The sequence below is a fragment of the Rhineura floridana genome, chromosome 1 (genome assembly GCF_030035675.1).
Source record: "Rhineura floridana isolate rRhiFlo1 chromosome 1, rRhiFlo1.hap2, whole genome shotgun sequence".
NCBI classification, from domain to species: domain Eukaryota; kingdom Metazoa; phylum Chordata; class Lepidosauria; order Squamata; family Rhineuridae; genus Rhineura; species Rhineura floridana.
In genome coordinates, this window is record NC_084480.1 from 213,293,628 (window position 1) to 213,312,267 (window position 18,640).

Consider the following 18,640-nt stretch of genomic DNA (forward strand, 5'->3'; position numbering starts at 1 on the left):
ACAAATTCATGGAGAATAAGGCTATCAGTGGCTGCTAGGCATGATGGCTTGCTCTGCCTCCACTATCAGAAGCAGTATGCCTCTGAATACCCTTTGCTGGGAATTGCAGTGGGGCGACTGCTATTGCGCTCAGGTTCTGTTTGCAGCTTCCCAGGGGCATCTGGTTAGCCGCTGTGAGAATAAGATATTAGATTAGATGGGCCCTTGGCCTGATCCAGCAGGACTCTTCTTCTGCTATGATCCTAAAGGCTTCTAATGTAGAGACCAATATATACTGTGCACATGAATGTGTGTGTGTGTGCAATATAGAGAATAAATCTCAAAATACAGCTAAACAGTCCTACATTCATGTAGGCACTGGACCTTAGCAGAATGCAGTTAGTCACAAATAGTATATCTATGTAAATAATAGTACAATGTTATGCATATCCATACCCAAAGGGAACACCGTGTTCTGTGGGGCTTACTCCCTTGTAATCTTAGTGACTGAGAAAGCATTTTTTGTCATTATTTAAATGTTCTGGCTTCTACTTTCATCAGTAACAACTTCAGGCACTCAGAGCCTCAATGACCATTTAAGTAAAGTTGAGGGGGAACATAAGAAGAAGACAAAGAATTAAAAGCACTGGTAAATGTTTCAATATTGTCCTCCAAGTTAAAAGGCCGCCTGAGGTGGTACAGTATTCAGTCTGTACAGCTGGGTGTTTTTTCTAGCTTCTGGTATACCTGTATTAAAATAATTTTTCTGTTGGAAATATTTCCAGGTCTGAAAGGTTGTGGTTGTCTAAATTAAAATGGTTTGCAAGAGGCTGTTCGAGATTTTTGTTGTAATTTCTGACCTGGGCATAAAGAGTTCTGGCATCCCTCCTTTGTCAGAGGTACATTTGGTGGGAACGTTGGATGCAAAGTCACCCTGAGTGCAGTTGCAAATTTAGAAGTGCAGAGTCCCTTCATGATAGTCACAGCCATGCCCCTCCCTCTTTTTTGCTGCTGGGTTGAGATGAGAATGATATTTTTGTTAATGCCTTCTCCCACAACAACAGACGTCCCTGGGAGCCAATAAGCACAAAAGCTATTGAAAAGCTAAATGGCTGACTCACCTCCCTTTACTCTCATTGGCTCCAATCCGCAGGAAAGGACATGGAAGCATGTTAGAGGACTCTTCTCAGTGGCTAACACTCTCCTCTTTCATGCTGATTGGCTCACAGGATGCTGGAGACATAGGGACCCTGCTGGGACACTGCTCCCAAAAAAGTAAGGGGTCTTAGACCCCCTGAGACTCTGGGAGATTACACCACTGCCCAGGATGTGGAACTCTGCTGTGAAAGATCCATTTGTGGATCCTCTTTCATCACATCCTAAAGACAGATCTGTTTCAGCAGGCATTTGTTAATCTGTCTGGTTGATGTCTGCACCTCTGTCCACTGGTAGAGTTTTTCCCTATTTTATTGATTATTATTTTTCTCTGGGAAGGGCTGTAGCTCAGTGGTAGAGCATCTGTTTTGCGCCCAGAAGGTCTCAGCATCTCCAGGCAGGGCTGGGAAAGACCAGCTACTGCCGGCCAGTGTTTTGACCTAGATGGACCAATGGTCTGACTCAGCATATAGCAGCTTCCTATGTTCCTGGTTTTTTTAAATTCATGCTGTTTTTACATTTTATATTGCTAGCTGCCTTGGGCATTCACAGATATAAAGGCAGGCTAACATTTTGCAACTAGTTATTTTCCCAGCATACTATGTCACACCCAGGGTGATTTCATTGTTTAAAATAGAATATTTAGATTTTGCAGGTAATATTTGCTTTAATATAATTACATTATGTCAGTGATTCTGCTTTTGAAGGTAACAAAGTGTCCCAAGTATAGGTGATACAACTACAGTAGGGCCCTGCTTTACGGCGTTCCACATTACGGTGTTCCGCTAATGCGGCGGCTTTCAAGCAGGGGAAATTCCCCGTTTTAAAGCCGATTTTGCCGTTTTGCAACGTTTTGCGACATTTTGGGATCATTTTTTTGCGACGCAGCCCATTATAGTCTATGGGGCCGCGCTTTACGGCGATTTCCGCTTTACGGCGGGGGCCTGGTCCCTAACCCGCCATTTTAGCGGGGCCCTACTGTATAGGAATCAGAGTGATGTGATTCAGGATTGAGACAGGCAATTTTAATGTAGCTCCCACAAGTAATTTGTGTAGATTTCCTTTGAAGGGTTTGGGAAGTAATAAAAGGAGGCTTGCTGATGGCCTTGGTAAGGTGTTATGAATTAGGGACCTCTCCTTAATCATGGGCAGGCTGGCTTCAGGTTTTCTCAGCATTCCCCCTCCAGTCACAATGAGTGACAGGCAGCCCTGGCTTCTTTCTCTTCTGCTCCTGCCCTTCTGGCCTATAAAGGTCCACTTTCAGTGAATGGGTCATGGGTGGGACCACCCCACACACAGCCAGGAAGGAGGAAGAAATAGTAGCGGTACAACCAGGCATAGCAGAAGTGGCAGCACAGCCGCAGAAGAGGTGAAGCATGAATGCAGTGTTAGTGCCGGCAGCTGTCCAGTTCTGCCTTGGTGTCCCCAGGCCTAAACATTAGAAGATAGTTAGAAGATGCCGGATGAAAGTCTATCACAACAGGGATTGTGTTCCATTTTCATATCTTTCTCACTTTTGTGGAGAAAGGATTTGTCAGTGGACTTTACAATTAATAACATGGAAAGGATTCCTTTAGGGGTGTGGTGGTTTTTTCCATTGTGTTGGTTCTTTTGTGGTACTTTACGTTATTTTTGCAGTTCCATTTAATTCTGAGGTCCAAACTATACATCCTATTTTTCTTTTCATTCTTTGCTGTTTTCCCCCATTCTAGATGTGTTCTGGCTAGTAGGAATTCCACTTTAGGAAAAGATTAGCATCACTGAGTTTACTGCACAGCTCAGTGACCCTCTTGTTTTACCTGAAGCTGAGAATATTTTAGAAAAGAGATGTATGAATTTCATTGGTGCTAGTGCATGTATACTTGATTGTGGGCAGACAGAGCTGATACAGTTCTTAACTTATTCCAGACTTTTTTTACCACTGGTCCAGATTTCAAAGAGTTTGAAAGAGGTCTTCAGTGCATTGCCACTAGCTGAGTGGTTTGTAGGTGAGCTCTTTATGGAGAACAATGTCTTCAGGAAAGGGTATGAAGAGTGAAAGTAATCAATTAATTTAAGTGGAGAAGCCATTAAGCCAATTGCAAAGAGAAATCCATTAGCCAGATCAAATGGAGAAAAGGGCACTAATTAATAAGCAAAGTATAGTATAAATGAAATAGTGCTGACAGTTAGGTAAATGTATTAAAAATGTGGGAGCTGCAGAAATCAGTCAGCCAAAATAGAGCACTACATAGTCAGATGGAAGTATTCTGTGCAATCCAGCAGACAGTTAAATATTTTCTCTAGAAGACTTGCAGGAGCAAAAGAACTGCACTGGCCCTAAACAGTGGCACACTGAAATCAGTAACGGTTCCCTTTCTCCCTCATTTTATAATCTTGTTGTTGTTGTTTTAAAATCTCATCATCTCTGTACAAAAAAAAAAAATCATAAGGAGCCACCATGGTGTAGCAGAGACTTGAACCAGGATTGTGGAGAGCTGAGTTCATTCTTGCTCAGCACTGAAGCTTGAAAACTGGCCTTGAACAATCTTTTATTTATTTATTGTTTATTAGATTTATATCCCGCCCTTCCTCCCACTAGGAGCCCAGGGCGGCATTTCATTGAACAGTCTTTTGTTCAAGCTAACCTATCTTACAGGGCTGTTGTGAGGATAAAATGAGACACACACACACACCTTCCAATGTAGAGCAACAGCAGGATAAATGTGATAAATGACAAATTGCTAAGTGGTGCAAAGTTTCACTCATCCTGACATTTCTTTTGGGATGACTCTGTAGGTGAGTTTTGCTCAGAGAGGAAATTTCCCATGAGGTCACATTGCACTTGTGCAGAATCTGAAAATAAACATGCAGCCTGGTAAGAAACACCCAAGGCCTCTGTCCAAAAGCTGTCAGTGTCTTCAGGACTTCCTGTAGACTTTGCGTTACTCTCTGATTTGGGTAGGCACAGTTGGTGCTGAACAGCGTAAGTCCTGAAGTCCCCTTTCGGGAAGGAGTGATGGAAGGAAACATAGAGCCTGCTTTATCGGAACGCACTATTCCATGTTGCTGTGATTGAATTGTGGCTTCCAGAATACATCCCCCCTTTCCACAACAGCCTGAGCATAGTTTGAATTATATAATTGTGCTGCTTTGAGTCATGTGACTGGCTGAGTAATTCCCTGCAGAAGGAGACAAACTGCATATTAAAAAGCAGAACAAATAGTGTTTAAAACTTCTCTGTTCCCCCCCACCCAAAGTAGCATGCAGTTTCCATGCAAATGCATCTGAAGGAGCTGAATGCTGCAGCAGCCTCGTGGAGATTTGATTTATAGCAGAAAGCCTTGGAATTGGACAGGGAAAGGGTGAGTGGGTTAGATGAAGAAGCTGGACCTGTGGTTTGTGTGTGTTTTTTTCCCCTCCCTTCACGAGCATGCTCTGCTTCTGAAACTGGTTGCATCTAATCTTGTATGAAATGAATTGCTTCTTGGAGACCTCAGCCAGGAGCTAGGAATCATTGCCTGGTGGAGGTAAGCACAGCAATCTCATTCCTTACAGCTTCCGCACTTCCCATGTGTTATTACTTCTTCTTTTTTCTGGTGACTGTGGGAGAAAGACAGGGGGGGGGAATAGCAGTTGGCAGCACGTCCAGAAACCACACGGGTTCTTTGAAAGGGACTTCTTTATTTATAGGGAATATCGAAAGGGTGAGAGGCAAAAGATGAAAATCAAACATCATCACCACCTTTTTGTATTGTCTCTCAGTGAAGCTAGTTAGATTTGTTGCTCAGGGTTCTGTGTGTCCATTTCCTCTTGTGGTAGTCAGTAAAGAATTATAACTCCCCCTCCCCTGTTCTCCATCAGCTGAATCCAAAAAAGAAGGGGCTGGGCTGGCACTACAAGTCTGCTGTGGTTGTGGAGAGTGTGGAGAGGGAGAGAGAGAGAGAGTTTTTTCAGAGCACGACACTTAAAGGAACTGTTGCTTGGTTTCGGAAGGCACAGCTGTTGCAGGAAGAGGCAGAGAATGTGAAGGAAGCTTTTTGGTATTTCAAATCAGGTAGGCAAGATCATAAAATATGCATTTCTGTTGCCATAGAGTCAGATTCTTCCCTCCACCCAACACCATCACCTGGGTCGAATCCATTTTGCTTGAATTTACAAAATCTTCTTGTCCAATTGTGTGGGTCAGCCATGGTTGCTTGTGAAGGACTTGCCTTTGCCTGCCCCAAATCCAGTTTGTATGAATGAGTGGAGATCAGAAACTGTTCTGACAAGCAAGGATATTACTGGAATTTGCAGGCCACGAGATTCTCTCGCCATTCTGACCAAAACTGAGGCATGCATGGATTCTAGCACACTTAATCCTCTGGAGAACTTTATAACAGTTATTTAGAAGAGACAGTAAGACAAGAAAAAAGAGGATGTGTAGCCTCTGTTGCAATCAAAGCTACCAGAAATAGAAAAGGGAAATAATTCAATATTCTGTTCGTAATGGTACCATTGATTATATTGGTGATAGATGAGAGGGCTTTGCTGCAATGTGATTGACTTAATAATGTACTGCAGTGGCTGGCTAGCATGCACATGACTTATAGTGGGGAGGCTCAGGGTGATATCCCTCAGCCATGGGATCCCCCACTAAGTTCACTGTGTAATCTTGATTGAGACTTTCACGCTTCCTTTCACTCAGCCTAACCTACCTCACAAGGTTGTTGTGAAGATAAAATGGGGGGTGGAGCCACATAAGGGTCCCCCATGTTCCTTGGAGGAAGGGTCAGATAAAAATGTAATAAATAAATATTATTCTAGGAATATGATGGAAGAGTCCAAAAAGAAAAGAAAAGGTTGCTTTCTCCAGAAATAAATGAATTGGATTCTTGTTATAGAGGAGTCTGATTCCAGTGCTAACTTTTATACATTACAGTAAGGACGGGCCCACTGTGAAATCAGGAACAGCAGCAACTCATGCAGTGGTTCGCTGATGGAATACCAGTTTCTGCTGCTGAATGGGAAAGGTGAACCCAGTGCTTATCACAGGGCAGCATGAGAGACACAGAGGGCTGCTGCTTCAATGCTGTGTAGCTACATGGCTGCCGAGTGCACAGCTATGCCTGGCATAAGTGATTACCCTAGTGGAGTGGTGAGGAAATATTTTCAGCCCAAGGGCCACATTCATTGGTAGAGAACCTCCCAGGAGCTGCAGGCTGGTGGTGGGTGTGGCTAGAGGCAGAGGTGGGAGGAGCAATGGCTCTGACACGGCTCTGACACTTCCCTTTCTACAGTAGGCTACATTCTAGCCATGCAGGAGTCACGGTTGTCACCCTCACACATCTCTCCATCCCCCCTTCAGGCAAGCTTAAGAACATAAGAGCATAAGAAGAGCCTGCTGGATCAGGCCAGTGGCCCATCTAGTCCAGCATCCTGTTCTCACAGTGGCCAACCAGGTGCCTGGGGGAAGCCTGCAAGCTAGACATTATCACAGTTCAAGGACGCAGCCCGCAGGCAAAAACACTCCAGGGGGTGGGGAGGAGGACTGCTGAGGGGTGTGGCTTGGGGAGAGGCGGCATCACCTGGAAAGGGGCTTGCCCTAAGTTGAGTCCTGAGAGCCAGACAGAGAGGTCTGGAGGGCCACATTCCCCCCCCACCTGAAGTTCCCCACTCATGCACTAGTGGGCTGCACAGGATGCTGCTCCCCACTCAGCAATCATACACATGGACAGTACTGAAGTAGCACCCCCAACCCCACCACCATTGCATGCCTTTGCTGCCACCGAGACAACAGGCTTTCTAATGCCATATTGGTGAATTTAGTCTGATGACATTCTTACACATTCTTGTAGGCCAAGCTGAGAAACTGAGGCAAATAATGGCTTCGTTCAGTGCTTTGAATTATGGGGGAGGAGGCAGGTTGGAGGTCCATAATGAAATCCACAGGCCTGCCCAGCTTTAGTTAAATAATGCCTCCCCTCCCCAGCCTTCTAAAAACAGTGAGTAAGGAAGCCACCCACCCACATACTCCTGGTTTAGTTTCATCAAGTCGCACTCCATTGGTGGATGAGTAATTTGTCCACCAGTGACAGAGCCATATCAGAACCACAGAATGAGCGGACAGCTGCAGCCAATTGCTAATACTTTATTATTCAATGCATGATCACTTTCACAAACAGGTTAAAGTTGATGGAGCATCCTGCAATGATATTGGCTGTTCTCAGATTGAGATATTAAAGGATCTGATAAACATGAATCAGCTCTTTTTTTAACACACACACACACACACAATAATATTTAGAGAGATTTTAAAATAATGAAACACAACATTGTAGATTTTGCCTGCTTTTTGCCTGTTTTCTTCCTTCCAGGACTTCAGCCTTTGTAACGTTTCCTAATGTATCTCTGAAAGCCTATGTGCTACAAACATATGCGTTGGGGGGGGGGCTGTTTTGCTGTCTCTCTCTCTTGGCTTTTAAAAAAGAATCTGAAACTCCCATTATCAAGAACCTGCATTGCCTTTCCTCTAATCTGACCCTTGGTTGTAAATCCTGTGTAGAGCAGATCTAACAGTAGATAGCCTGATTCAATGAGAGTCAGGGCAGCCTCCGCTTCCTGTCAAGGGACAACTACACTTTAGGCTTGTGAATTACTGCAGTAAAGCATTTTGCATTCAAGTTTCTAACATCTCAGATCTTACACCAGTTAGGATTTTAGGAATTAAGTTAATTTAGGCCTGGGATAAAAGGGTCCCTAGCTGTGAAAACTTGGGGGAGAATTGGCAGGTGGGATGGGGGCTTGGACGAAACTGGTGCTATGGCCTAGGGAAGGGGGGCTGAACCTCAGGCACAGGAACAATCCTCCCGGCTTCTCTGTCTGGCCCTTGGGACTCACTGCAGGCCACAACCTCTCTCCTAGGCTGCATCGCTCTGAGCCCTGCTTGAGTTCTTTTGCCTGGGTGGAATGTGATAAGAATACTTCTTTCTTGCTCAGACGTGTATAATGGTGTCAATTGTAGAAATCTTGGGGGGGGTGTATGTGTGTGCGTGGCTGGCCCGTTGTTCAAAAATAAGAGTCACATCCATTGCTTACTCACTTTTGCCTCTGGCTCCACCCACCACTGACATGCGGTCCCTGAAAGTTTCCCCATGAGGGGATGTAGCCCTCAGGCTAAACACATACCCCTGGCCTGGAGGAACTTGAATGGACAAGGCGCTGGAGCTACACTGTGAATAGGGAGCAAAAGATTGAAGCAGACACAAATTCTGAGGGAGGAAGCACATATAAAAGAGGGCTGTGGGAGAAAGATACAATTCAGTTCAGAGAATATCCAAAGATGAGGGGAGACTTTTTACTGCTGTAGTAGGAGTGGTGGATGTCAAAGGAGGTTAAACAGATGTTATCTACCTGCTTCTTCTCTTTTTTTTTTTTTACAATAATTTTTATTCAAATTTTCATAAAACATACAAAACAAAATCATAAAACATTCAAAGACAAAAAACAAAACAAAACAAAAATAATTAAACAAAATAAAATAAAATATTGACTTCCCATTTGTCACAGATCAAATCAGTTATAGGTCTACAATATATAACAATCCTGCCTCTTAAATCATATTATAAAATCACTTTCCTCCAGTAGTTATCTTAATTAATCATCAAATCTCATAAACATTACTTTATTCTTTCCACAAAAAGTCAAAGAGAGGTTTCAATTCTTTAAGAAATATATCTATCAATTTTTCTCCAAATAAACATGTCGATTAATCCATCTCGTTAATAATTATAATAATCTTATTGTCATAACCATAGTCCAAATAAACATTTCGATTAATCCATCTCATCAAAATCTGTTAGGTTCAATAATTTCAATAGCCATTATTCCATTATCCCTATTAGTTCCATCTTCCATCTTCAATAGTCCTGTTAAGTCCAGTAATTTCAGTGTCCAATCTTCCATTATCAGTATTCCATAATAATCTTGCTGTCGTAGCCATAGTCATATAATAAGAGTCTGATGGGAATTTCCTCTATCCCAAATATTTTCTTGCCATCCATTCTGAATAAGTTGCTGAAATACTGTTGTAAAGTCATATCTCTGTTCTTCTTTTTTACAAAATGCACTGGCTCATCTCTTGAAAGTTTTTCCATTGTCACATGGCTGCAGTTAATTCCATAGATTTTCTCTATATCAAACTCCATCACGTCATTCCAGTCCAAAAGATTATCCAAGCCATTGATAACTTTATCTCTAATATCTTCATTAATTTCTTCAGAGATAACGTTAAATTCCAAACAGTAGATTTTATTTCTAAAATCCATAAACTCCAGATCTTTTTCCAATTCCACATTTGTTCCAATCTCCAGGGCTTGTATCTTCCCTTTATTTTTTCTTTTCTCATCTCTGATCTCATTCTCCTCTCTCACAGGATCCCCTATTTCTTTAAACTCCTGCGTCATTTTGCTCAGTTCAATTTTCAGCTCCTTACTACCCTGTCGCAGGGTTTGTTTCGTTATCTCAATCTCATCCATTATTTTCTGAAACATAGTTACTTCCAGATTCTCAGCCACTTTCTTAATTGCCATTTTTAAAACCACGAAAACAAAGCAAAACAAAAATAAAGAAGAACCACTTCTTATTTCAGCAACAATTGGGTTAATATTCCAGGCTTGATGACATCACAGTATAAACAGAGCAGCCTGCCTTATCTCTCTATGTTCAAGAATGCAAAACAAATTTAGTTCCCAGCATCAAAACAGTTAGTGGCGTCGTGAAAAAGCAGATTCGTCAAAATAAAATAGACCAAAAAGAGAATAGTCCCAGACAATATAATATTCCTCGGAATAGAAATCAGGAATAGAAATCCCTCTTCTGTTTATATCTTTAGAATGCACTTCCAGGACAGCTTTTTGCGACAGAAACAGAGATAAGCTGTTAATTTCGTGAATAACAGAGAAGAGTTATAGCTCACCCAGAAGTTGTCCAAAGCCGATCAATCTGACAAATCTCCTTTTGCTGCAACAATTTAAACCAAGTAAAAAAAATAATAGAAAGAAGGGTGCTTGCCTGTTAGTCCGTTCTCTCTTTAAAGAAAAGATAAACGTATCGCTTAAACAGATAGAGCTTGTTCGGAAGTCCGTCCGGCATTGTTGGCTGGACCTTATCTCATAAATTAATGAAATCCAGTCCTCCCAACAAAAACAGGCTTTTGAGGTTGATCTCTACGTTTCTCCCTGCCCGGGAGAAATTTTCATCAGTCAAAAAAAAATGTTCTGACTGATTTATATCTGAATAAGCTTCTTTTGAGGCGGGAGCCCGTCCCAAAAGCAGGCACAAGCAAAGTCACCCTTCCCGGAAGTGTACCTGCTTCTTCTCTAAAGATGTGTCCTTTGGGGCCATTCATCCATTTTGGTTTTTCTCATTTTTCCAGTCTTAAGCTTGGTTCTGCATATTTCTACATGAGTTTGCAATTAAAAAAAAAAGGTTCTCATGAAAATTCATCAGTATTTTAGTGCAAATTTCTTCGAATATACTTTTGTATGTACATTTTGGCAAAGCAATTTCCCTAACATAATGTTATATATATGTGTGTGTGTGCACACTCTACACTAGTATATGCATTTTTGTACAAATTACTTGGCCAAAGAACTGTATTGCAAAATTCTGTGAGAAGTGCGAATTTCAAAGCTGTGTTTCGTTACTCATATTGTTTTGGAAAGTGGGAAAGTGCAGATTTAGTAAGTTCACATTTAAATGTGAACTGAATTTATTTTATCTGCCATCCTTAGCAGTCAGCGCCTCTTTTTGGTAATGTCTTTTGGCTCCTCCTCTCTTCATGCTTATATCCATTGGAACTGCTCTGCATAGGAGGAAGGATTCTAAAAGAGGAGCGCAGAGAAACTGCAGACTGTGCAATGAGTCCAGACTGAATGGCAGTGGGCCTGGCTGGCACCTCAACCCCACATGAAGTAGGTCTCACTGAGTCCAAAAGAATTCTGTTCAAAGTCAGCTTTCTTGTGGTAAAAGGAATGAATCAGCTTATATCCAAGCACTTAACTGGGTTGTGGATCAGGATAAAATGAAGAATAGCTTTGCCCCTTCATTTTAAATTGAGCAGTGACACTGTACCCATAAGAAGCACTATCTGTTTAATACACACTTACACATACTTAAAAGATATACACAGCAGTTTACTCTTACAGGGGGCTCCCACGGGTCTTCCACCCAGATTGCTGACTAAGTCCTCACCACTTAGTTTCAGTCATGTTACAGCATCTGGTGTTCCCAGAACGTCTGCTGGGCTCTCAATTCCTTCTAGATTTAACCAGCAACAGCTGGTGAAACAGTTCACTGGCAGGAACTGCCAGTAAGTTTTGTGAGATATTCAAGCAGGAAGGAGAAGGCTCACCTTTACCAGAAACTGCCAGGAGATGGCAGTGCAGGCAGGGGCTTCTTAGTCACAGTTCCTGCCTATGACATGTACAACCTGAAGCAGGGCCCAAATGATGCCCCTTCATCCCTCTAGGACCAACAGTTTAAACAGGTTTAACTTTCTGCACCATTCAGACACTGTTTCCTTGCTTTGTCTATCCCCTCCTTCATGGTGCTATCTAAAGTAGGTTGTTTCATTCTGCTGCATGGCAGCGCTGGCCCTCCTCAATCAGAACCATGCAGTCCCCTGGTTGCTGATTGGCTAGCAGCCTGCTGATGTCAGTGAGAGCTGCTAGCCAGTTAGTAAACATGCACTTGCATGATGCTAACCGAAATGCCCCCTGCCCCTTCCCTACGTCCTCCCAAACATTTTTGGCAAGGACAGGCTTTCCATTCTCCCCTCAGTTGCCCCACAGCAGCAGCGAGTCTTTTGACATTGGTTTTTAGCTATGCCTGTTACCTCTCTAGGTATCCAAACACCCTCTTAGGGAAAAGGTTGGATTTCTACAGCTGGTGATGTAATACATGTGCTACTGGGCCAGGTCTATGAGTATTCCCACCCCACCTCTCACCTCAAGTGTAAGTAAGACAGATCCCTTGTTTGAAGACACACAATCTGGGATCATCAGGTAGACTCCAAGTGCAGCCATTATCTGGGCACATAAAAGGAGCTGCAGACTGAAGCTCCTCACTTTTCAAGCGGCACAGTTTGATTCTGGTCCTCCTCTGGGGTGGTCTACAGAATGCTTTCCTTTAAACTGCGTCTCAGCCAGTCTTGTGGGTGCAGGGTTCCTGAGGCAAGTTCCTGATGACCATGCATCTAAATGGGGCCCCATCTGCACTATACATTTAAAGCAGTATCACACCACTTTAAACAGCCATGGCTTTCTTCAGAGGATCCTGGGAACTGTAGTTTGTTAAGGGCATTGAGAGTTGTTAGGAGATCCCATTTCCCAGAGTTGCCTGGGAAGAGGAATTGATTGTTAAACCAATCTGGGAACTGCTGCTCTGTGAGGGAAACAGGACTCTCCTAACAACTTTCAGCACCCATAACAAACTACAGTGCCCAGGATCCTTTGGAGGAAGCTATGGCTGTTTTAAAATATGATACTGCTTTAAATGTATAGTGCAGATGTGGACTATGTCTCTCTCTATCCTTTTCTCTACCTCTTCCTACCTCTGGCCACCTCCCCATACTCACCAACCACACAGCATTCTCTTTAGAATAGGGATGGGGAACCAGTGGCCCTCCAGATGTTGCTGGACTACAAGTTCCCATCATCCCTGACCACTGGCCATGCCGGCTGGGGCTGATGGGAGCTGGAGAGCCACAAGTCCCCCAGTCCCTGATTTGGAAGGCACAGAGTGATGAGGAGCATCCCTTCATGGATTCACTCAGGGCTGTTTCACACATTCCTACAAAAATGAGACTTTATTGTGATGAATTATTCGTGGTTTTTTTTTAATGCCAGTTAGGGGTAGGCATTTGAGGATGCACTGGGAATGAATGTGAGTTCGTAATGCATGGCTATGGTTGATGCTCTCTTAAGATTAGGGTATTGCTAGCCACATGTTTCTCAGTATAAACAACATAATGTGAGAAGTAAACCTGCCTCAGGGGCAATGTGTACTTTCCCAATTTGTAGTCTGGCGCTGCTTCCTCACGACACAGTTTCAGGCTACTCATATAACATAATGATCTATGAGGGACAAACACAGGCAGGGTGATGATGTGGTTCTGTCCCAAGTAAGCACTGCATTCCCACCTGGCTGGGCAACATTACTATGGGAAGGAAACATATCCTTAATCGGACCCATCTGGTTCCTTCACACATATGTAACCAGAGTGGCGTGAGACCAGCCATAGGGAAGCAGGTCTGGGTAGCTGCAAATTGGCTGTTGAAACAGAGCTAGCAACAGCAACACGCAGGATGAGAGAGAGTTAGTTTGTTGAAGTCAATCCATGGCGTGGAGTTTCATTACCTCTGAAGTTCTGTTCCTTTCACATTGTGCACATTCAGTTTTGAGTAAGTGCAGTCCAACGTAAGAGTTTCCCATCAAAACACTGCTTCATTTCAACATGAAAGCAGGTGAATATGGCCTACCTTAAAGCGTAAAAAACTGAAGCTGTGCAGACATTGTGAATTTGTTTCCTTTTGTATATAAACCCACATGGGAGAGAACTATATGAAATGTTTGCCTGAGCCCACGTGAAGCAGAACTACTGGGCTGTCCTCAGATCTTCATGATTCTCTGTTCTCTCAAAGGATGTAGTGCACCATCAAAAGCACCTTTTGATTTGGGCATATCAATGTGCTAGCTTGTATTTTGCTTTCTCATCACATCAGAAAAGACTGAAGAGTCTTTCTTAAGTTCTCTATTCCAAAGAAAAAGATCTGCATCCTTTTGAGAGGCCATAATAATTAACGGCAATGGTCTGTTTGCTTCTGGCTGATATCCAGACAACCTTCACTTCAGAATTGATTGTTCCACAGCTGAAGTCAAAAGGATTCCTACCATCACTCTCTTAACCAAATTCAGATGGCATCAGTGATTAACACACAATTCAGTTTTTCTACCATGGCATGAATGCAGTACAGTGAAATAAAACTTTACAGGTTTCTGGAATGTAGTCTCAGTTAATAGAAAATACCTGATGCTTAATGAAATTGCAACAGTTAGCATTAATTTTTTCTTATTATAAATTATTGCTATGTTATAGCCATTAGATTGCTCACTCATGCAGCCAAGTTTTTAGGTGGAATTTCCCAAACTCTTTAATCCCGCCACATCATTTCCCAATAATGGGGGGGGGGGAATAAGCATTGGCTCTTTACTGACCTTGAATAAGAGTCTCATAAATATGTAAATGAGAGAGGGGGAACATGTTTTGTTTATGCAAACTGAGCCTGCAGGTATTTAAGGAAAATAATAGTCTTCTATGAAGCTATTGTTCTGAAAGGTCTTTTTTACGCAGATTGTGGGTGTCTGCTATAACCACAAAATGACATTTGACACATCATTATATGATTTTGCCTTTTCTTCTTCCTGATGTTCAAAGATTTCTGGGTTAATACAGATGGCCATTTTGAGATATTGACAACATGTAGGATGCAGCCTTCCTTTGCCCCCCATCCCTGCCCCCCCCCAGCCAGGTATATGGTAAAATATTCAACATACCACCAGGTCCTGGTCTTTCATCACCATGGATAATTGTATTATGCCATGTTATACAAGCCCCTTCCAAAAGCTTTGTACAGTAGGGCCCCACTCATACGGCGGGTTACGTTCCAGACTCCCACCTAAAAGCGAAACCCACTGAAAAGTGGAACTCATTCAATAAAATGGTGTCCAAAAAAGGCTGGAAAAGCAGGACAAGCGCCGTATGAGTGGGGCCTTATTCTAATTGAAAGCCTCTGTATTAGCAGAACGCTGCAAAGTGGGCCGCCAAAATGCAGGGCCCTACAGTATTGTATCAAAAGACAGGAACTGAATTGTACTGAAGCAACTGCGAGTGCTCATATGAGAAAATGTTAACCTTTGATCTCCTCTAGACAACCTTTTGGTTCGGCATTCATTTTGATTTGCTTGCACAAAGCATACCCAGTGGTTAGACAATGTCTGGTCTTTATTGAGCATTCATCTTAATTTGTTGGTGGGGTGTTTATACATCTTCCCATAAAAAGGTAGTGATCCCACACTTTTCACTGCATTTCTCCATCCCTTTCCTAACTGCAAAAAGTCAGCTTTATTTTTTAAATGGATTTGTTCTGCTACAGCTATGAAGTGCTTTAGTTCATGTTAATTGTACAAACCTACATTTCTAATACACGTTTGAATCCCACCCGCAGTGACAGTATGGAGGCGTCTGTATCTATTCAGCTGGTATCTTGCCACCTAAAAACCTGATTGTGTCAAATCAAGTCACTCTTCAAGATGACTCCAATATGGGAAATGTGTGTGACACACATCTATCCCATTTCTCCTAGGCTTGCAGAGCAGAGGGAGCTGGAGAGGGAATTACTGCATCCACTTGTGCTTCTTTCTAGGGCTGTGCTAGAATTCCACCCAATTTGGATCTGGCACTGAAGTTTCCATTAATTTTATTATTCTTTAACTTTGAGGATTGGATATTTATGTAGTGATTTTCCATGGCTATTTTTGAAAAAAAATTTTTTTAAAAAAATCTGCCTCTAAATTGATATTAAGAATGACACTTTTATCAATATTTCCTTTCATGTGATATTTCCTTTCAAAATGTTGATATTACTATCAATATTTTTTGCAAGGAGAAAAAGCAGTGCCTAGCAGACAAAAATGAATTCAGATTAATACCAGCCTGTTAGCTCAACAGAATGCTTTCAGACGGGCACTGCCCAACAGATGCCATCCCTAACTTCCTTCTAATGCTACACACAGTGTTACAGCTGTGCTGAGTACCAGCAAGGAAATCCATCTACCTTTTTTCTATAGCTGGGTGAGTCAAGCTCCCAGTATTTCAAAGAAGAAATGGAACAGTATAAATGGCAGCTAGATTTAAAAGCAAATGGCTTTATTAGGGCCCATGAAATGGGAAAATAGATTGATTTTTCCCATTGCAAGGCACCTTTCATTTAAAGCCTAGGCAGGCACTGAATAAATAGTGTTCACTGTAAACAAAAGTGCTGCTGTTTATGTAATGCTAATACATTCAGGTAGACAGGAGATGTTCATATCTGAGAGGCTCAAATAATGAAAGTGCAATAATGTTTTTGAAATACGATGTAGTTAATTGCTTATTAAAAAGAAAGCAGTTCTGAATAGGTTCTTTGTATGAAAGCAAATTATATTTAAAAACAGAATGTAGAGATGTTCTTGGCACACATATACAGGGTCCTTGTAAGAAAGAGGCATTTATGTTGTTGGAAATCTTTGTACAGGGAGCAAACAAAGTAAATAAAACCAAATTCCTAGTGTGTAATGTCTATAATATCTATCCGTCATCTTGAACTGGTTGTAGCCAGATTTATAGGTGCTTTAGAGCCCCCCACCCCCGCTTGCTTTCCTTTCCTTTGCTTTCCACAAGGCAGGAGTGTTATTTAAAGCTGTCGCTTTGCCTTTTGCCCTGCTGTTGAATGTGATGTTATTGCATGTGTTCAGAATCAGTCTCATACCAATGTCAGAATGAAACGCCAATTAAAATGAATTAGACGGTAGTGTCTGCTTTTAAACATGACTCTCCGTACAATATTCTGTGAATTCCTTTCGCTTCCTGTTGCAGACAATTATACAGTCAGAGCCATTGTGGAAGGGTCTGCGGGGACCTCACCTTCCTCAGAGAAATGCCAGGCCCACTTCCTGAATGTTTAGCTTTCATTTATAACAGCAGTGACAAAAGGGAAGTCTCTACCTTTTTACTTAGGGAGTTATAATGAAAGGGAGAGAGCATTCTACCCATTTGCTCAGTAAGTTGTCAATTTGTTCCTGCACAAATGTCCGCACAGTGTCTTGGATGGTTCACAAGAGTTGGGCACTTTAAAAAGAAAATGAAATAACTGTGCATGTTTTAGGCTGCAGTCCATTTCACACTTACTTGAGACTAGGCCCCTTTGAACTAATGGGACATACTTCTACGTAAACATGCATAAGATTGGGCTTTTGGATTATTCTTAGTTTTTTATCATTTCATTTAAATGAAATTTAAATTACATTTAAACTCTGCCTTTCCTCCAAAGAGCTGTGTACGTTGTTTTTTACATATATAACAACAAGCTTACAACAACCCTGTGAGGTAGGTTAGGCTGAGAGATAGTGACTGGGCCAAAGTCAGCCAGTGACCCTGAGTTGGGATTTAAATCCAGGCCTTCCCATTCGTTGTCCAGTTGTCTGACCACTACATCATACTGGCTCTGACTTAATCATTTCTAAAATTTGTTATGGCTCTCAAAGTGGCTTAACTGTGTCGTATATCCCTATAAAACTGCTGTATGAAAATGGCCATGGTTGGCCCTCCTAGGATAACTTTAGGCATTCTTTCCTATCCTGCCCCTTAAAAGCTTTCTAACTGTAGTCCAGCTTGAGGTTCTAATATTCAGAAAGTCAAAACCTTTTGTAACCTCCCCCAGCTTTTTATCATCTAGCCTGATGAAGAGCCCTAGGAATATTTTGTGACATGTTGTTGGGCCTAATAAAGGCATTTGCCTAATACAGATCTTGCCATTTTTTCTCATGAACTAATATGGCTACTTTTACTTTTTGTATAATCTTTCAAAGTTTCTCTAAACAGACATAAAAGAAATAGGGAGGAGGTGTTTGTTTTGAAAATATAGGGATCAATCCATCAAGCATTAGTGCTGCTGTTCAGCCTCCGTTTGTTTCAAAGACACTTGTTCAGAGCTCATCCAGGGATGCATACAGATTGTGCAGTGGCGGTGCTTAGCAGTCTCTCTCTTTAGACCTTAAATTCTCATTATTTACTTATTTTGAATAGCATTAGTTTAGATGGGGGAGGGGAGAGAGAGAGAGGTTGAAAGGGGGAATTAATCACAAACTGGTTGACATCCATTAGAAAGCATGTTCTTTTGAAATCTCTATTCAGTTACATGTTCTATAAAAGGGAAACTTTCAGTGTCACAAAACCCCAGAGGTTAGATGTGATGAGGCATGCAGGGAACAGAAGGGGAATGAGAAAACCTCATCTAGCTCCATCTACGAGCACGTGCAACACAACATTATTATCCAATATCTGACAATACATTTCTCCGACTTCTTCTTTGTCTACGGCTTATTTATAAATGTGCCACTTTTACGTCTGTATCCAAGAAACACTTGGCTTTTGTTTCTCTCTGTTATGCGTTGTGTGGGTGTCCCCGCTTACTTAAAATACACAGGCAGGGACTGTACCCTCTGCTGCACTGACAGCAGCTGTATACTTTATAATTGCCAAATCACTTGAAAAAGGCAGGCAGCTAATTACAGCTGATGCTGGAGGATGGGGCGGTGGCTCCTGTGAATCAGAAGTTCAGGGCTGTGCTGAGTTTGGCCCTGGATGTAGCTTTGAAAATTCCTGCCTTTCTCCCCCAATGTGGGTAACAGCAAAAGGAGTGTTTGGATTAAGTATGGGAGATCC

The 18,640-nt window shown here is 42.1% G+C and overlaps 1 protein-coding gene across 4 annotated transcripts in view; it reads left to right on the forward strand.

The window, feature by feature from the left end:
* Window positions 1-18,640, forward strand: part of PHACTR1 (phosphatase and actin regulator 1) — a 394,372-nt gene that overhangs the window by 143,773 nt on the left and 231,959 nt on the right. Inside the window, exon 1 of one of the 4 annotated variants that reach the window (XM_061592115.1) lies at window positions 5,098-5,170. The exons of the other annotated variants lie outside the window; for them this stretch is intronic. The gene's annotated coding sequence lies outside the window, so the exon portion shown is untranslated. Of the gene's footprint in view, window positions 1-5,097; window positions 5,171-18,640 lie in introns of those variants that run through there. 4 annotated transcript variants of the gene reach the window in all.